We start from the raw sequence: 19,317 nt of genomic DNA, 5'->3' as shown, positions 1-19,317 counted from the left end.
AATAAAGATGATTCACTTAAACACCCAAAGATAGCATTTACGAAAAAGGCACTCTGCAGAGAAATCAATCTTAATGTTGCCTTGCACGATTCCAAACCTTACACTCTATTGAGAAATGACCCTTTAACCTTTCCCTGGATCTCTGTTACCAGGACCCTCCCCCAACTAGGTCTCCTTCTGCACCAGATGTGGAGAAACAGGAGAGACGGCAGTTGTGGAGTCAGTCACCCTATGCTGCACACGGAACCCAGGAAGCGTCCTGGTCACCTGGTTCCATCTGAGAGGGAAAAGCAAAGAGTCATTAAGAAACACAGTGTTCAGAAAGTCTGGAACTTTGGAATTTTCTCTCAGAATTCTTATGATGAGAATAGTCATTTGGAATCTTCCACCAGCATGTGCATATGTTCCTGCCTTTCTCAAAGAAGCAGCAAAACTTTCACCTGTCTTTGGATTAATTTTTTGGTAGCTTAGAAGCTGGGACAATATCAAGTGATGAAGTGAACAATGACATTCTTTTCTTGTCTTAGATCATAGTCTTCCCATTACAAGAGCACTTATATCTATTTGAAAAATAGCAAGACAGATGTATGAAAAACACATTATTTATTCACTCTATGGATTTTTTCTTTGTTGTCATGCAGAAATGGGAATCCTTTGTAATAATCTAGGGCCCTATTCGGCCTGTCATTCAGATGTTGGGGCTCGCTTGCTTTTTTTTTTTTGAAACTAACACACACACACACACACACTGATAACACATATTGAATGTTTCCTAGCTGTCCATCACTATGCTAACCATTTTGCAGGCACAACTCTACCTGAGTCTCATGACTATCTTATGAAAAGAGACATCTTATATTACCTCCAGTTTAGAGATGAGGAAACACAGTTTTTGAAATAAAATAATTCTTTTAAAGCCACGGGAATAGTTAGTGGCAGAGTTAGAATTTAGATGCATATATTTCTGGTTTCAAAACTCACGTTCTTAATCATGGCTTATAGCTTCAGGTTTGCCACATAGAATAAGCTCAATAAATGCTTTGAAATTCATGATTCATAGTGAAGATTTTTGCCTTGGTAGCCTCCAGTCCTCTGATTTCATCATCTTTTTCCAAATGTGGCATTTTAACTTTCCTGCATGTACAACGTTGAAGATTTTGGATGGCCTTGATTGCCAAGTATTGCTCTAAGTTCTGAATTTCAAATCAGGAATTAATAGATAGATGTCAGAGAAGTAACTGAGCTAGAACTCCTGACTCTCAGTCTAATTAGGGAGCTTGATGATGATGATCTTGTTTACAAACTATGAGTCATCCATCCCATTACCCAGGGCATTCAGCTAAGTTTCTCCATTACCATCACCACCATCACCACCATCATCAATCAGCATAGATTTACAGAGCCTTTTATGCTTGCCAGACACTTTTCTAGGTTCTTAGGATAGACATAAAGAAGTATAATATATGTTGTATTGTAGAACTTCCCATCCAGTGGGAAACCAGAGAGGACCTCACTGTGTGTGTGGGGGGGGATTTAGCCTGGCCCTTCAGGAGAAGAGTTGCTTGTAAGAGAGGAGGAATCTTGTTAGCACTATATCATCCCACACAGAAGGTAAACAAGGGCAGAGTGATATGGGTTTATATGTTTAAAGAAATGAAAGCAATTGAAAGGTATTTAAAATACGTTACCCATCCATAATGTATTTTATGAGGCAGGGATTTGGCTGTTTTCCTCCATGTGGATTGCTAAAGACCACAACATGATTGAGAACATCATCTTTCCTTTCTTCCATAATTAAAAGAAATCCTTCTCACAACCAAATATCCTCAATGGCATACCTGTTTCTGAATTCTGGGCTGTTTCACTGTCCTCTTTGTCTGTACCAGGGCCGGGACCACATTATTTAGATTCATATAGCTTGGTAATGTGTCTCGACATGTAGTAGAACAAGAACCTTTCCTTTGTTCTATTTCAAAATAGTTATGGCTATTCTCCCCCATTGCCTTCTCCATACACATTTTAGAAGTTGCTAATCAAATTCCCTGAAAAATCATGGGAGGCAGGAAGGGAATGCTGTGAGGCATAGAGGGAGTGTAATGGACCATGAGGCTGATAAAGTAGTTTGAAGGTCAAATATTGGAGACTCCAGTTGCCCAGCTAAGACAGGCAGAGCCCATAGTACTCTTGGGTACTTACAAAGACATTGTGCAGACCCCTTCTCCGTCAAACAGCGTGTCTACAGTGCTTTGCACATAGATAGTTACAGACTGGCTTAAACACCCATGTCCCCAGATGCACTGACAGAGAGCTCAGCCTGTATCAGAAGTGCAAAGAAAGGCTTGTCCACCTTGCATATTCAGAACTCAGAAATGACCTGGTTCTGAAGCCCCGAGGCAGATCCTTTCTCCCTGCTTTGGTCTTTGCATTGCTTCTGCCCCTCTTCACATGCAGCCCTCCCTGGCTGCCATCTGTCACAGTTACAGATGATTGGACAAGGATAAGGAGAGAGAGTTGGCTGCCCACTGTGTCTTCCTCTGAGAACTGATGTCAGACCTGGATCAGAAATCATGGGAAGCAACCCTGGCCTTTGGGCAAGGAGAGGGAGCACACGGGCTCCCCCCAGGACAAGCCTCTGAGGATCCCTATCCTCTCATCCATCCTGTTCCATTAGCTACAAGACAAAGACATGCAGCAGAGACATGCCTCCCCCTACTTGCCTCTCTAGAGTCTCCGTTCTGTTTTTACTTATGTCACCACTCCAAAAGGATTCATCGAACATTTGTTATGAAACAGGTGCGGTGTGGACCAAGTGGACTTGGGTTCTGTCCTCAAGATGCTGAGAGCCTGGTGAAGGAGACATCTCCAGAGAAGCTGGCTATCAAACATACGCAGACTTTTCTTCCTCTCCAAGCACAGTTCTCCCTCAGGAAGCCTCTGCCAGAATAGAAGGCAAAGATGGGATGGGGAGGTGTATCAGTAGAAAAGAACTCTAGGGCTAAAGCATCTTTGAAAAATCTTACCTAGGTTCCCATTTTCTTGGAACCACCGGGTGATTCCTATCTGTCCAATGTTTTACATAGCTTCCCCCACTAAATGACATTAGTCATTGTAGACAGTCATTGTAGACACAAAAGAGGATAGAATATTCTGGGATATCCTGGATTCCAAGAGGTCATCAGTAAAACATCCTTCCCAGAGATGTTCCTGGGACCTGTAACGATGATACTACTATGGGTATGACTAAACTTCTGTGCCAGTTCTTCAGCTGGGCCAGTCTGGAAGACCAAGAAATCAAGGAGTACTTAAATAAAGAAATAAGATGATGGTATAGTCTTGTCATAAGACCCAAGTGCTTTCATGCCTCGAGAAAGAAGTGGACCATCATTTGGTTTCTGCGTTACCATTTAAGCAAATTATGGTGGGGCAGAAGGGATGGGGTGCTAAGAGTAGTATTTAAAATCTCTAACAGTTTTCTGCCTTCAATATTGTGTGATTCTGTTAGCATTTCCATAGTAATAAAATAGATGTGGTAGGATCTGTGATGAAAAGTTTTTGTTTCATTTATTTATTTATTTTGGAGTCTGTAAGCTCTTAGATGCTCTCTTAGCATAAGGCCACACACATTTTGTTGTTAAATAACTGAAGGAATGCGGAATAATAACACATACAAAGGTACAGTTTTCTTCCAAGTTGAAGAGACCAGCTGATAGGCTTAAAACAGTTGAGAATATCGGCTGGGCCATCCACATTAGTTTCTAAACTTCAGTTCCAGGGAGAACTTCAGACAGTTCCCTGGTGCTGATTGTAGAGCTATGAGTCTTGCGCTCTTTCCAATTCACCATTCACCAATTCATTCACCCACAAACATTTGCTGAGAGCCTTTTACATGCAGGCAGCATCCAGATACAGGGGGAAGGAGACATCTTTGAGTATTTTAAAGCGAATATCATGTGGAAGGAAATGGCCAGAATCAGAGAAGAACCAAACAGGAAGGAAACACAGAGACATTTTCAGTCTAGGAGATCAAGTTCAGAAAGATGAGGACCAGCAGGTGCAGGGAAAAGATCCAAGAGGAAGAAAGATCCATGACAAATATGATGAAAGTACATCATACACGAGTAAGAAGATATAGCAGAACCCATCATTTTGTAGGAATAACAAGGTAATAAAAATTTAAAAATAGTAAACTAATAAAAGTAAAATTTGAGAGGTTTTCATAACTGTTGTTATTAATTGAATGTCTACTACAAACCAGGATCCATATATAATTTCTAATCATTCACAAGATAGCCACCAAGAGAGGACTTGGGTCTGAGATATGACTAAACGGTAGAGCAGAGTGGATGGCCATGGTGTTTTCCTCCAAAGCCCAGGCTCTTGTTCCTACATGAGAGTTCTTTTCACCTCGGGGAGGAAGAAGAATGGATGTGTGCTTGTTGGGACAGACATGAAGGATAAGGTGGGTGCCTTTGTCCCTCCTCTCCCCCGGGGGACCCCCTTGCCATCTTGCCCCAGGAACAGCACTTGAAAGAGAGAGTAGAGAGTCTAGGACTATTTGAGATGTGTGTAGAATGCTCACCAGACATCTTTCAGTGGGATAACAGTTTCCTTATCTCAATAAGTCTAAGCAAAAGTGTCAGCAGCTCATGGAACCTGGAAGACTGTAGACAAGACTTCAGACAGGCCGAACCTTGTGGAGGAGGGTGTCCTGTTCTATCATCATGCCTCTGTCCTTTTTCTTTTCAGATATCCTTCTTTGAACATGGAAACAAGATGGCTTCTAGGAGTCCCACAATTCTGCTCTCCTTTCTCTGCAGCACCAGCATGAAAATCTGTCTTTATCTCCATCAGTCTCAGACCAGCTGTTAAATGACCCTCCATAGGCCAACATTGCATATGCTCTGATGGGTCAGCCTGGATTCCATGGCTTTACCTGTGGGGTGGGTCAAGCACACAGGACAGAATCAGAGTCTCCTGAAGCAAGGAAGGAACTCCTAAACACTAGAAGAGAGACAATGAAGAATCAAACTAGACAAAAACAAATGGCAAACACTCAGTGGAAAAACACCCCCATACAGTCAGGTTGGGGGCTTCCTGTGTGGTTTTCATCTTCTGAGGAGAAGCAGGGGGACTCTGGGAAGCTGGGTATAGGAAAGCAAGAGGCACCGCTCCATAGATTTTGGAAGACAGCAGGGCAGTTCCAGTCTGCAGAGCTCCTTGTTCTAATAGATGATCAAGCATATCCATTTCTTAGCCACTGACCAAATGCTGTTTGACCATATCCTCTTCAGGTCTTCAGAACCACTTTCCAGGGGACAAGGGCAGGTGTTGCTTCCCATTTCACAGGTGAGCAAACTGAGGTAGTGGGATACTTCCCAAGGTCACTCTGTCAGGCAAGTTGCGGCTGTAACTTAACCAGTTCCCCAGCATAAAACTTAATTAAAAGACTAAGAAAAAATTCCACCAGGAAACAAGATTGGTTAAGCGATAAAGGACAAATCTCATTGGCCAGACAAAAAACTGCAGAGGGAACAGCTCTGCCAGCTGGAAAAGGAGAAATCAGGAAGCTTGGCCCGATTGCCCAAGAAGAGAACAAAGAAATCGCTAGAATTTATAGGCATAAGAAGAGAAAAAAATCAAAGAAAGAAATGAGATGCGACCTGCAAAACACATAAAAGGAAATAGAAAAAACATTCTTTAAAATACACTGGGAACAAGAGAAAGATAAGGGGAATGTTCCTTCCTAATAGATGATGAGGGGAAGCTGATAATAGATGACACCAGAAATGCATAAGTTTTTAATGCTCGATTCCTTGAGTAGCTGGAACTAACTGCATACAGACTAGAAGGCAAGGACAAGGGCCAGGAGTGGAGGACCAAGGACAGCACCTGAAAGGAGAAAAAGCCTAGGACTACTCAGGGCCCTGGGGGGGGGGAGATGTCATCCTCCCCAGCTCTCCCCTCACTAACATCAGAGAAGGGACGGTGCTGCCCAAGGTCACCCAGTTAGAGTTGGCAGAGCAGCCCCAGACCCTGGGCTTCTGGCTCTCGGTACAGCATGTTTCTCTCCCTCATGGGAGATAGGGAGGGGACAGACAGTGATGGATAAGCCAAGGCATATGCAGTCTAGTGCCAGAGTCAGGCAGGTGCACAAAGAACTGACTGGAGCAGGGGTGAAGGGCAGAGCTGAGGAACAGTTAGAGACACAAGGCAAGGACAACGATGCCCTGATGATGGGGTTCAAGCCTCTGACTCCCTCAGGTCCCAGAGCTTGAGGCACTGACTCTTGCCTGTGCTTGCCTTCCTTTGTGTCTCTCATCAGCTTCTTGTGGCCACAGAAAGGGGATGCCGACTAGCAAACCATCCCGATACCCCAAAGCTTAACACTGTGAGCATTTGTTTACCTTGCGGTGGACCCGTGACTGAGGCTGGACTCAGCTGGAAGGGGACCTGAGTGTTTTTCACTTTGTGCTGAGATTAGCCTGCTGTTGGTTGATTTAGGATAGCCTCAGCTTGATGACTCGGATGACTGGGACAAATGAGATGCATGAGTTAATGAATGCCCAGCAGGCTAGCCCAGGTGCGTTTTCATGGCATGGCAGAGGTGTGTGACTAACAAAGGCAGATATGCAAGACATTGGAACATACAGGAACTTTTCAATGTTCTCTTAGCAAAGGTGTTTGTTTCATCTCATTGGCCAAAACAAATTACACATCCAAGTCTGAGCAATTTGTTGGAGTGGGTTCTTTCCTTCCACCACATGGTTTCCAGGGATTGAACTCCATTCTTTAGACTTTGTGGCAAGCTCGTGTATCTGCTGAGCCACCTTGTTAGCCCTAGATGGCTATTTCTGAGCCACCATCTCCAGCACCATAGTACGGCATCCCCAGTAGCTGAGTAGAGGTGTATTGGCCTTGGTTGTTCCACCAGAGAAATCAGGAGGCTTTGAGACAGTCCTTCTTTGGTAGGACTATCACCCACCCAGACAGGAGACACCACCTGCATAAAACACCTGCTGCTCTGCATCTGGCAGCTGAGCATGGCCAGCCTCTCTTTCTCGGGAGCTGTCAATCTGAGCATACTTCCTGCGGGACAGATACCAACTCCTGTCTCTGCTTCCTGGACTAGGCGAAGTCCCCCAGTTCTAGCTCCTCTACCTCCCACTGGCTGGCCCTGTACCTCTCCTGCCTCTGCTCACCCCCTTGCCATTGGCCAATTGAATCCATTCATTTCCTAGCCTGGGATCCTATTGCCACGAGGATCCTATTGCCACGAGGATGTCTGGATTTTCATGAATTTAGGATGTATAATCCCATTCTCTTTGTGTCACCCTCAACAAGGTTTTGGTTTTGGTTTCCTGGAAGAACTTGATGTCCGTATAGTCTTAGAAGTGGCATGATCCCCTTCCAGATGGAGTACGTTCCCATATTAAGTTCTGAGGCAGGAGGATAGCCTGCCAAGGGATGCATTGATTGGATATTGAGTACAGTTCAGCTAAGTGGAGGCTGGAAATGGGCCAGGCAGCCTAAGCATCGGCAGGTATGAAGAGTCCTGGCCCAGAAGCCAGAGGACCCTGCTCGGAACCTGGTTCTGTCCATTATGCCTATGCTTGCTAAGTTCCATGCCCTTGACAGGTGCTAGGAACAGTTACGCGTGGCAAACATGGACCCTGAGGTCTTGGGGTATTCAATTTGTCTGTACAATACTGAGCAACTAGTTCATTCCTGAACCTCAGTTTCCCCGCCTCTAAAGTAAGATGTTTGGACTGTGATGTCTTGTGTTCTTTCCTGTTCCAGACTTCATTAAGAGCTGCCACTGACCCAAGGTGGGATGAGGACACAGAAGAAAACTGTGGCAACTCTGAACATGAAATAGGAAGTGTGGTTCTGAAACATTCGCAGGAACCAGCTGACTGATGGGTATGGAGAAAGGGGATAGGGGGTGCCAAGGAGATTTTTAACCTGAAAGTCATTGACAAGGAAAGATAGAAGTGGACGTAGACAAATGATGAGCACTAGGCCACATGAGACAACTGCCTGGTAATTACACACGAAAGGGAGGCAAACTCACGGCATTTTTCCTAAATAGGGAGAAATAAAGTATACGGAGGAAGGTATGTGCATAGCATGGGAGTGTCCATGTGTAGGATATGAAAGTACTCAGTGGCTACAGATTGATGGGGATGAAAAAGACATGAAGGTCCTAGCAGACAGCACACTAATTCCAAGCCACAGGTGAGTGTTACATAGGAAAACAGCCTGTAAGTAGAGACACAGTGACAGATGGGAACCGCACACGCAGCGGATATGCCCCTTGTGCAGCGGAGGCCCACGTGGCTGGAGAAGAAAATAGCTGGGTCATTGTCCTTTCACTGGGGGATTAGGAGCCTGAAACACCATCTTTCTTAACAATACAACTCCTCATCTTCTAAGGGAGCTGAGTGCCTGGCAACCTGATGTAAGCAATGCGTTATGTGCCAAGGAAGCAGGGGGTGAGTAAGAGAGGGTCCCTGTTCTAAAATTAGTGATGGGTGGGGTGGGCAGGCAGACACATGCCTGACTCATGCAGGAAGCCTGAGGCTCTTTGAAGTGTTATAAGCAGAGGGAGTTATTTTGAAAGCCGAGTTCTGGGAGGGCCTCATGGAGGAGGTGGCATTTGAGCCTTCCCTTTTGTGCTACCTATAATGCAAGAGACAGAGAAATACAGGAAATTATGAACGCTTTGGCAGGAGGAGAAGGAATGTGGCTAAATTTTGGAGGTGGTTTGGAAGGGAGTCTTCTACCCTGGGCACCTTAGTGCCCACAGAGAACAGGAGCTGATACTTTGATTAGTTCAAAGCTAAGAGGAAACCACCCAAGGGACCGGAGAAGTTCCTTGTAGTGATGGTGGGTCAGGCAGGGGTGGGGGTTGGGGCAGGGGAAGAGCCAGTTACAAGCAGGCAGGTGGGTATGGAAGATTTCAACAATGCTGTTTCAGAGGGTGAAACAGGCCAAGCTGCAAAGGCATGGAAGGCTCCAAAGCCTGAGGGACAGCGTAGCAATGAGCTGCTTGGGCAATGAAGCAAGGAGAGGAGCCGGGACGGCAGCTGAAAAGATCCACAGGGTCAGTGGAGGAGGGAGGCAGGAAGCATCTGGGGGAGGAGGGGGTACACCGCCACCTGAGGCCTGGGAGGGGCGTTCCCAGGCTTTGTCAGAGTCTGTGCAGCTGAGCTGTGGGCCAGCTGTGGTACTCTGAGTGAGGTGAGAACACATGCAGCCAAGCTTGAGATGAGGAGTACTCACCTGGCAGGCATCACAGGCAGGGAGCAGGTGTAGGCCCAGACCCCAAGCTGTTCCTGCTGGCCTCCTCGGTAGCCCCCCCCCCCCACTCCTCTCTGCTTCTTCTAGTGAACCCTCTTATCTTCTTTCCTTCTAAGCAACAAGAATGTCTTAAGCATTTGTTACACGCATGCCAGGCTTCTGCACTGAGGGTTAGCATTTGTTACACGCATGCCAGGCTTCTGCACTGAGGGTTAGCCCAGGCCTAGTTTCTGGTTTTCTCTTCTGGATTCACAGCTGGAGACTTTGCAAGACCCCATGAGTACCCAATCTGTGCTTGGCACGAGAAAGCCTGGGGCTACTCCGTTCTAATGCCCACTAGCCTGGTTGATGGCATGCCAAAGGGGAGTTGAAGCAGGATTGTCACCCAGAGTTCCCACACAAAGCCTAACCCTTACATGAGCCTATTTTCTTCTCAGCGGTAATTACCTTGCTAATGTCAATGGTGTGCTCTTTCTGTTAGCTTTGCTCTAGTTCCTGGCCTTCCCACACGGTTTCAAGAGGAAGCTGGGAGGATTATTATTATTAATAACAATAGCAGCTACCACTTAAGAAGCAGCCATAAAAGTTCCAGGCACTGTGTTAAACAAATACTTTTATTTAGTCCTTACAAGAAATTCTGTAAGCTATACTTCATTTCCCTAGATTTTCAGATGAGCACACTGATGCCCAGAGAGATTAAGTTACTCTGCCCAAGGTCACAAAGCTACCAAGCAGCAGAGGCCATGTTCGATGCTGGAGCTACCAGATACTTTATCTGTCCTAATAAGTACACTAGATTGACCCTTTTAGTCTCGACAGATTCACAGGTATCTGTCTTTAGTATGAGAGTCCAGATGGGCCCCCTCCTTTCTAACCTGTGCCCCATAATTCAGACATCATTAGTTCCAGTCCCCTCCCCTATAATTCAGACATCTTCAGCCCCAGCACCATGCAGACCTTTAATACCCACTAAAGAACAGCTACATTACCTACATGGGGGTGGGCATTCCACCACCCAGGAGTGAGGGCCGGCCAAGGTAACTTGGCAGCGTAAAGGACAGAGCTCAGACACAGAACACCCAAGGACAAGGACAAGGGAGGGAACTGGTTCCATTTTTCAATCCTGGTGACTTTATTGGCAGGACAAGGTAACCAAGCGTTGCCAAAGCTAGTTCATCAACCTGCACTTTCCTCTCTAGCGGGAGCTGACGCTCCCATTCCCATCAAAGCAGGTTGGTGTCCCAGGGCAGCTGTTGGCTCCTGTTATGTGTCTGCATTTGCTACCTTCTCTCCCTCCCAAGTCCCCAGCTCCCTTCCTGGGTAGTCCAGAGATGACCAAGAGATGTGCTGCAATCTGTCAGCCCCTAAGATACCTTTTCATAAGTATCTGCATGCCTGGTGTGCTTAATCCACTCTGCATTAGCATCAAGACTTTGTTTCAGTCCATGCTGGGTGGCTCCTGTAAGGCCTGGTCACATTCTGAAATGCTGCTACCCATCTCTTTGCCTGGACTTAACTCCATTTGTCCCTTTAAGCTGGGTTAAGATACAAAGATACTGCTCATTGTATGGTGCATAGGCCTGGGTTATATAGTGAGACCCTGCCTCAACAAAAAAGACAGAGGGATGCCCAGGCCTCTATGTATCTTGAGTGACATCAGATAGTTATGAAGTAGAGAAGTCAAGAGCCAGGCCCAGGTCTCTCTCTACATGTCCACTGTGTTGTCCCCTTCCTTGAAAGAACTTGAAGGTCATGTCTGAGCTGGGCCACAAAATACAGGGATTGATGCTGAGGGGACAGCAAGGAAAGGCATGAAGATGGGACAGTCCATAGTGAGAGGTTCTGCTAGAAAGGGAGACAGGAGTTTCTTTCAAAGGACCGTCTTTGCCATGGTAATGACTTTGAGCCTCACCATAGGCATGGCCTATGAGGATGTATTGTAGACAACACACACATCTACTCACCCCAGGTAGGGATCCCATGACAGACCAAAGTACAGACACTACAAAGTCCAATTTGGTGAACCAATGGGTTTTATTGGGGTTACTTATAGGAACAGAAATGACTCAAAGACAGCGCCATCATCTAGGGTGATCCCAGCCCAGATGACAACTCACAAAAGCTGGGGACCTGGAACATAGTGCACAGCCTGCAGGCAGCTCAAAAGGTTGGGCAGTGCCCTTTCCAAGTGCTCTGTTCTAAACCTCTTCCAGGCAGTTGGCCTGGTCTGTGTCTTCTTCAGAGCTTCCTTCTGTCTGAGGGGGATTCTCCACTTTTATTGTTTACTCTGGCAGGGAGGGGATCTAGTGAATCTGCTCAGTTTCAGGGACTTCCTGAAGCTATTTTCAATTGCTTAGCTTTCTGTTAAAAAACCTCCTGCAAAAATGGAATGTTTTAATCTTGGAAGAAACTGTTACACAACAAGATGGAAGTGATATCACCTAATTATGTTTAAGGCAATGGGAATTCAGAAGGAAAGATCTGACATTCCAGTATTTAGAAATTCAAATAAAAGAATTAACATTGAATCTAGTGGTTTGGCCCAGTGAGAATATCCTTAGAGCAGAGGCAAGTCTGAAGCTTATTGGTCAACCTAAGAAAACCATCAAAGGACTGTCAGTGTTGGAACATGCCATGCACCCGTAGCCCCTGCACTGAAGAGGCTGAGGCTGAAGTGTTTCAAGCTCAAGGCCAGCCTGAGCTAGAGTTCACAATCAGCCTGAGTTACCTACTAAGACCTTGCCTCAAAAAATCAAGTGCCTGCTAGAGTGCTTGCCTAGATTCCATCCCTCAGAGCACTGGAAGAAGGAAAAAAAAAAAGACTCATGTCTTCCTGGAAGCTCTTGAAGTTCACTTTTTCCTGGGCTGTGTCCAGAAGCTTGAGGACCATCCCAAAGGAATAGGGGGCAGAAGAGTTCCCAGGTTTCTGTCATCTGGAAGCACAGATATCTGGACTCAGGAAACCACCTGGGGGTTTGGAGAACAATTACGTTTACACTTTGGGAAAAATCTATAGGGGCTGGGTTCCATGGAAGTAGCAAAGAGTCCAGGGCTCTGAGGACAGTGGCGAATGGACTTTATGGAAAGAAGAAAGCCTGAAATAGGATCTCCATGATCATCCAGGGGACAGAGACAGTTGTGGATGCTTCCTATCTGTTCCCTCCACTAGACCACACACTCTGCCCGAGTTGCTCACTGGGACACCTGGTCCTGGTGCAGCAAATGTAGCCTCTGTGTGGTCAGCCCTTCCTGCCTGGCACTGAGCCACACATGAGAGGGTCCTGTGCTCTGTTGATTGCTTCAGATCCATGAGATTATAGGGCCAGGACTCAGGTATCAGTGGCCCGACAGGACTGTCACAGTCCTTATGAAGTGTGAAGAATTTCCAGAGGGTTTTGAGACCATTCCAAGGCATCCTAAGAGCATTTACTGGATCATTTAAGAGACTAATTCTTCTTAAGTGGATTTGTATTATGGTTGTCCTCCAAAAGCTTGAAGTGCTCTCTCCCTCTCCCTCCCTCTCTCTCCCTCTCTCTCTTTCTTTCCTCTCTCTCTCCCTCTCTCTCCTCTCTCCCTCCCTTCCTCCCTGTCTCTCTCCCTCTCTCCCTCCACCCCATTCTCTCTCCCCGCCTCCTTCTCCTCTCCTCTCCCTCTCTCCCTTCTCTTCCTGCAATTTTTCTCATAGCATAATGCAGTAAGAATTGTGCAATGTTGTCGCAATCATTTAGATTGTCCTCCTTTGACTTGACACAGCGACCTGTGAGGTGAGCAAGAAGCAAGAAAACATTACAATCCCTATTAGACGGGGGTGGGGTGGGTGGCTGGCAATGGGGGAGCAAGAGTGAGCTGTCCTATTGGCTCTTAGGACCCCATTTTTTTCTGCTTGTGGGAAGAAGTGCTCCTTTTCCTTTACCTATGTATGACACCCACATTGGAAATGTTGTCACTTCTACCACACTTCTACCTTTCCTTTGAAAAATAGGGAAAGATTTGTGTTTTAGGGAATGATTGTAAAACTCCAATCAAATGGTGAAATAAATGTGTTGCAACCTATAGTGTTTCTGAGTAGTCATCTGATCTCCTTCTCTCAGGGCTATGAGGACATGGCCCCAGTGACATTTCTCTAGAATGAAATCAGCCCCCAAAGAAAGAGTTATGCTGGCTCTTTGTGTCCTGGCTGGCTCTTCTCAGTTTCTTCTCCTGGCACAAAGCAGGCAAAGTCCCAAAGCACTCCAGCTGCAGGTCTCTGGTAGAGCATCCATCCATCAAAGGAGTCATGAGAGTGAGTAGAGAGGTAGTGGCTCTGCTATAGAGGATGCTGGGAACTCATTTTACATTCTCCCTTTAATCTAGGGCAACCATGCTCTTCTATAGAATGGACATGTGAGAAACAAGGAGAGCCATACTTCCGCCCCGGTCTGGTGTGTGCTCATGTGAAACCAACAGCCTAAGCTGTTACAAGTAGTTTTCCTACCAGCCTGGTACCTCAGCCAGCCCCAAATAACACAGAGACACTGTATTAGATATAAAGCTGTTTCTTAATAGCTAGCTCTGTCTTAAATATTAACCCATTTCTATTAATCTAAGTGTTTTCACATGGTCTTATCTTACTGGAGAGGGGGTCCAGAGTTCTGCTCTCTTGGTCCTACATGTTGACTCTTTTCCTACCTCTCCCCAAATCCTCCTTGTCTCCTAGTCCCGCCTATCTTGCTTTTCTATTGGCCAACAGTGCTTTAGTCATTAACCAATAAGAGAAACATATTTACAGAATGATATCTCCCATCACTGGGCACTCCCTGTGTGTCTGGCACAGCTGTAAGGCTGATGTCATTGCAGTTTTGATTCTTCAACAGTGCAGTGAAGGGGGTCTTCATGCTGGGAACCCATTTTGTGGTAGAGAAATGGAGGTCTACAGAGTTACCAGTGACTTGTCCAGGGTCATACTTTTGGAAGCACAGTGAGGATCAACTGACACCAAAGCCCAGGAGCTGTTCCCATCATCTCATTGCTTCTGATCCAGTTATCGGAGAAGAAACCCAGAGCACGGGCTAGGCAACAGGGGCATGCTGGGTAATTATCACCTTCAGCTGTTCTGAGAAACATGCATGACTCAGTCCTTCATCCTCCAAAAGTTTGTGAGTGAACCGGACCCCAGGGATTTCCTCCTCAGCCTGTCATTTCACTGTCCCCTTCATAGGGACAACTATAAGTTTATGTGGAAGCTTCAGGTGTGTCTGACCCCAAAAGAGATATGATCACACAGCAGTGGCATTTGTCAAATGAGTAAAACAGGACAGAAGAACAAGGAGAAGTTAGGGGAACTAGGGAGAGGAACCAGGAGACAAGGGGACAGTTGGTGACAGAGAAAGACAGAATGACTCTGGAAGAGGGATAGGTGCCCTGGGGGGAGGGGTTGGGAACAGGACCAGATTGTGAAGCTGCAATTTGTGAAGTTTACAGATAAATCTTGGTCCTTTCAGCAAAGCTTATCTGTAATGGGCTCGGCTCGCTGAGGCCCCGTCTCCTGTAGACATAAATCATTTTCTAATTTATAACATGAATAATTGATTTTGCCTCTGTAGCCTCAACAATAAATCTCCCGATCACACATGCATAAGAAAATAATAATAATGAAAGCGATCAGGATATGCCGCCATCGATTAACTGTGAGAGGGGCCACTTGACTCGCAATTCATGTTTTAAGTATTCCAGGTGGCACTGTGCCCACTGGCCACTTCTGCCCCTGGGCCCTGGGCCTTGCCTGTCAACGGCAGGGTGCAAGGAAGAGGTGGGGGGTGGGGGCACTGAGATGGGAGGGGAATCAATGTGGACACAACTGGGATTGGTTCAAATGTTTTCTTGACGGTTCACGCTTGTTCACTCAGCAGCTGTACCTGGAACATATTGTACCTGGAAGGACTTGTCCAGAGCCTCGCAGACCCGGTCTTTGATCCTAGTAAAGCAATGGCAGCTCTGAGAGCATATGGCAGTGTTCAGGAGAGACTGGGGGGGTCTTCACTTTCCTTTTACAGCCACCACCAAGCCAGGGACTCAGGAATCCTCTGACATCTTCCCCAAGCCCCCAGCAGGTCCTACAGTGTCTGTCTCCATGAGGGTCCCATAACCCAGCTGCTCCCTACCCAGCTGCTCTCATCAGCTCTCCCATAGGTAGGGATGGCCTTCTACATGGCTGCCCTGCTTCCTTTTTTATCCCCATTCCCATCCATTCTTTCCAAGAACAATCTTTAAAACTGTAGGTGGGGTTTCCCACAGCTCCTGCCAGACTAGACAAGACTTCCCTGAAGAGCATGGCTGTCAGATTGCACTTTGCTCCTTCCTGCCACTCATCTTATTAACGATTTTTATGAGGATGTCAACGTTTGGGATATTTAGGACCCAGCCCGAAGCCTGGCACAGACTAAGTGACTGGTAAATGCTTTTGCCGATTCCAGCCTCTTCTCTTGATCATCCTGTATGGAGTAATTTTAAATCTATTTATTTATTTACTTAACTACTGTTACATGTGTGCAAGAGTGGACACATGGGCCATGGTGCACACATAGAGATCAGGGGATAACTTCCAGGAGTCAGCTCTCTCCTTACTCTCTAACTTTCAAACTCAGATCATCAGGCTGGTCTGTAGAGCAAGCACTCTGACCCACTGAACCATCTTGCCTGCCCACCAACTACTTTCTTAAAATTTATGGCCAGGTCTTTTTGTTGTTGTTGTTGTTTGCTGTGGCCTGCAGATGAAATCCAAATATCCTAGCTTGGCCCTGACAGGAGGAGCTTGTGCCTCTTAGTTATCTGGGTTCCCATCTCAAGCACCTGGGGTGGGCCCATTGCTTCAGTCCCCATTACCCCCCTTTCGGGGCTAAAGGCCAGCTCTACCAGAGCACTGCTTCCCCTGCACACAGGGCCCTATGACTCCCCTTGTTGCCAGGTGAAGAGAGAGGAACTGCAAAGTTTGAAGCATAGGAGTGATGAGGCCAGCTTGGGTTGAGTACATCTCAATTTTCTTGCATGTACAGTGGGATTAGAGGTGTAGGAGATAGACAGACAGACAGAAGCACCTGCAAATCTATGAAATTTGGTCTCCCTCTGGGCCATGGTGATCCCAGCTGATGGCAAGGCTGCTGCCATTTTATCCACTCAGTTATGCTCTGATATGGCCCCTGGGACTGTGGTTTCCTAGCTCCCAAGATCTCTGGCCTGAATCCCAGGGTCTTTGTTACAATGGAACCTAAAAATAGAAGCCATGTTTCTAGTGGAAAGAAAAGGCAGAGGGCCTAGGCAGTGTTTAAATATACAGATTGGGCCCTGGAGGGTTCCCTGGAGAGCCTGAAGACTATCCCATGAGGTACTGAGCACAAGGGACAGGAGATAGAGTGGCTCAAACTGCCGTGGAAAAGCCACTCCCCCTCACCCTCACCAAGTGTCTTCTTGCAGCCCCAGTTAGGAGCTCAGGCCTCGGACAGTGCTCTGTGCTCCCTCATCCTTCGGAAGTACCTCTGCAGCCACCACACCAGCACACAAGCATTGAGGAGAGGGAAGGCGATGTTAAAGCAAGCCCAAGGTGCAGAGCAGAGGGTGAAGGGGAGGAGGGGCCTGGCAGAGCACGGCTGGTGAAAGCACTGCTCTGGGTATCTGAAGTCACCCCGGGCCACCCGGAGCAACACGGATCTCCCTGGCTGGCACAGGGCTTCCGCCACCCACCCCGAGTCACTGAAGATACCACTGTCACTGGGCTGGGGTGCCAGGAGGACCATGTCACACAGTCCTTGGAAGATTGCAATCCTGACAGAACGATCTCAGACTGGTTAATTTGCTAGTACAACATCCTCACATTTAATTTTAAGTGACAGTTGTGATTAGCCAGGCATGGTGGCTCATGCCTATAATTCTAGCCCTTGAAGGGCTAAGGGGCATGAGGATTGCTGCAAGTTTGAGGCCAGCCTGAGCTACATAGTGAGTTCTAGGACAGGTTGGTCTACAGAGTGAAAGATTTTCTCGATAAATATTTTAAATTTGGGGGCCCGTGCCACAGCTCATGTATAGGAATCTGTTCTCTCCTTCTACCAAATGAGTCCTGGGGGTCAAACTCAGGTTGTCAGGCTTAGAAGCAAGAGTCTTTACCTACTGAAGCAATCTCACCAATTCTCCAAAAACCATTTATAATTGAAAAAAGAAAACAACAGTACACTTTGAAATTAAAGCAAGAAAATATAATAAATCACACCAGCATTAAAGGTACAATCTGATGACTTTTTACCTACTTGTGCCCCTACGTAGTCAACCAGACCAATACAAGACACTGCCAGCACAGAGCTCTTTCCTAGTGGAGAGAGTACCATGCACCATGCAAACCTGTGATGGTTTGAAAGAAAGTGACTCCCAAAGGGAGTGGCACTATTAGGAATGTGGCCTTGTTGGAGGAAGTGTGTCACTGTAGGGGTGGACTTTTAGGTCTCTTCCGCTCAAGCTACCCTCTGTGACAATCAGTTGACTTCCTGTTGTCTATAAGATGTAGCAATCTTATCTGCCTGCATCATGTCTGCCTGCATGCCGCCATGCTCCCTGCCATGATGACAATGGACTGAACCTTGAAACTGTAAGCAAGCCACCTCAATTAAATGTTTTCTTTAAAAGAGTTGCTGTGGTCATGGTGTCTTTTCACAGCAATAAAAACCAGAAGACAGAATCCTATCTCCACATATTTACAATAGGTTGATAGATACTGAAATTCATACAGACTCATATAGTATAACTTTTGGTGTCTGGATTCTTTCCTTCCCAGAGTTTTGTCAAGTTGAAATGACCTCACAGTCCAGAGCTTTGTAGCTGGCACAGCATCCGCCGCACTGTAGTCAACTCTCAAACCTCCAAGGAAGTGTGGCCATTTGACACTAGTTCTGTGATTTGCCAGTCATATGCCATTCCCCTCTCATTCTCTCCATGCATGTACAAAACAATAATAATTGTTATCTCGTGGGTTGTCTCAAGAGTTAAAGGAAACAACAAGGGTGTAGAAAATGGCATTTATGTTCATTAAGCATCCTTTCTTTGTCCCTTATCACTATAGGGCTGAAGCCCCAGACAGCCAGCAGCACTGAATGTTAGCTTACTATACCCTAGTGGTTTTCAACTTATGCTTGCCAGTGCCTAGACTCTTCAGTCATGCATCAGAGGCTGAGAACAAGGGAGAAAGCCACAGAGAAAGGTGCTCAGGACAGGGATTTGGCTCTCCTACCCCAGGTCAGCCTGTGCTGCTTTGCCTTTATCTGATTGGCCAGTGGAGAAGAGGATGACCTTTGAAAAGTGTTCTGTTTCCAAACTTGGCTGTAACTCACCACACAAATCACAGTCTTGCCCAACAGACTGGTCAGATATTGTGTAAAAGGGAGAGCAAAAGAGAAAGTATCTGTGCTGATTGGCCAGAACTTCCCCAAACCTTTCCTGACAAACCACACCTCAGGGCAGAATGCAAGCCACAGGGGAAAAACACTTTCTCCCTTTTCCCAGTTCGGTATGGTAGCACATGCCTAAATCCCAGAACTCAGGAGGTGGAGGCAAAAGGATCAAGAGTTTCGGTCCAGCCAGAGCTACTCATTAAGACACTGTCCCAAAAGACTAAGAGCTGGGGATGTGGCTTAGTGCTGGGGTGATTTTAACACAAATAAGGTCAAGAGTTCAATCCCCAATACCCTGCCAAAGCCCTTTCTCAACCTATAAATTGCTTTTAGGGATATCTATAGCTCTATTGGTTTTATGAAGAATTAAAGTAAGGGTTAGAGAGATGGCTCAGTGGTTAAGAGCATGTGTTGCACTTACAGAGGATCCAGATTAGTTCTTAGTACCTATGTGGAAGCTCACAACCATCTGTAATTCCAGTTCGGGGAATCTAATGCTCTCCTATGGCCTCTGAGAGCACCAGGCATATGCTATTTCATATACACACATACATGCAGGCAAGCACAAATATGCAAAATAATAAATACTTTTTTTTAAAAGGAGAAG

This window comes from Phodopus roborovskii, unplaced genomic scaffold, assembly GCF_943737965.1.
Source record: "Phodopus roborovskii unplaced genomic scaffold, PHOROB, whole genome shotgun sequence".
In the NCBI taxonomy this organism is placed as follows: domain Eukaryota; kingdom Metazoa; phylum Chordata; class Mammalia; order Rodentia; family Cricetidae; genus Phodopus; species Phodopus roborovskii.
Note: the sequence above shows the minus strand (reverse complement) of the source record.